Source organism: Lynx canadensis, chromosome E2 (genome assembly GCF_007474595.2).
Source record: "Lynx canadensis isolate LIC74 chromosome E2, mLynCan4.pri.v2, whole genome shotgun sequence".
Classification (NCBI taxonomy): Eukaryota; Metazoa; Chordata; class Mammalia; order Carnivora; family Felidae; genus Lynx; species Lynx canadensis.
This window is the reverse complement of record NC_044317.1, coordinates 33,830,609-33,832,450: the sequence shown is the minus strand read 5'-3', so window position 1 is coordinate 33,832,450 and position 1,842 is coordinate 33,830,609.

Here is a 1,842-nt window from a genome sequence, read left to right as displayed (position 1 = left end):
TCACACAAAGGGCTAGTATCCAAAATCTATGAAGAGCTCACCAAACTCCACACCCGAAAAACAAATAACCCAGTGAAGACATGGGCAGAAAACATGAATAGACACTTCTCTAAAGAAGACATCCAGATGGCCAACAGGCACATGAAAAGATGTTCAGCGTCGCTCCTTATCAGGGAAATACAAATCAAAACCACACTCAGGTATCACCTCACGCCAGTCAGAGTGGCCAAAATGAACAAATCAGGAGACTATAGATGCTGGAGAGGATGTGGAGAAACGGGAACCCTCTTGCACTGTTGGTGGGAATGCAAATTGGTGCAGCCGCTCTGGAAAGCAGTGTGGAGGTTCCTCAGAAAATTAAAAATAGACCTACCCTATGACCCAGCAATAGCACTGCTAGGAATTTATCCAAGGGATACAGGAGTACTGATGCATAGGGGCACTTGTACCCCAATGTTCATAGCAGCACTCTCAACAATAGCCAAATTATGGAAAGAGCCTAAATGTCCATCAACTGATAAATGGATAAAGAAATTGTGGTTTATATACACAATGGAATACTATGTGGCAATGAGAAAAAATGAAATATGGCCCTTTGTAGCAACGTGGATGGAACTGGAGAGTGTAATGCTAAGTGAAATAAGCCATACAGAGAAAGACAGATACCATATGGTTTCACTCTTATGTGGATCCTGAGAAACTTAACAGGAACCCATGGGGGAGGGGAAGGAAAAAAAAAAAAAAAGAGGTTAGAGTGGGAGAGAGCCAAAGCATAAGAGACTGTTAAAAACTGAGAACAAACTGAGGGTTGATGGGGCGTGGGAGGGAGGGGAGGGTGGGTGATGGGTATTGAGGAGGGCACCTTTTGGGATGAGCACTGGGTGTTGTATGGAAACCAATTTGTCAATAAATTTCATAAAAAAAAAAAAAAGTTAAAAAAAATAAACCTAAGGTTTTCTTTACAAAAAAAAAATAAATAAATAAATTTTCAGCAGCAATACATGAGGGTTTCAATTTCTCTCCAACCTTGCCAACACTTCATATGAATCTTAAGTGGCAGTCTTCAAATTGGGTACATGGACCTGGGGATAAGAAGACCTTCCGTGGGGATCATGACTTTGAGCATGATGGATACTCTGAAGACAATTTCAGGCCCTCTGCTTCCGTAAGAGCTCTTTCCCACATATACTTGATCTAGCAGGCTGAGAAAATGCCTATGACCTCCTTCCCCCCTCTTGCTCAATCACCCGATGCACTGCACAAAAGAAGGACCAATTACTCACCACCCAGAATCTCCTTTGATCCAGTGCATCACCCCAGTGTGAAAACTTCAGAATGAGATTAAGGTAAATGGAGAAGTCAGAACAATGCAAAGAATTTCAACAAGAGACACTAAAGGAAACAGAGCCTTATTTCATCCAATTCCCAGCATGGCTCTAAGTATTGTCCATCCTAGAAGAGTGGAATGTTCAACACAGGGATGGACCCTAAAATGTTTGATTACACCATAGCCAGTAATCAACTAAAAATGGATCACAGACCTAAATGAAAGAGCCAAAAGTATAAAACTCTTGGAAGAAAACATAGGAGTAAATATTCACAACCTTGGGTTAGAGAAAGATTTCTTAGATATGGCACTAAAAGCACAAGCATAAAAAAGTTAGGAGTGCCTGGCTGGCTCAGTCAGTAGAGCATGTGACTCTTGATCTCAGGGTTGTGAGTTCAAGCCTCACACTGGATGTGGAGTCTACCTAAAAAAAAAAAAAATAGAAAAAAAAATGATAAGCTGGATTTTATAAAAATTGTAAAATTTGTGAAAAGACACCATTAAAAACATATTTA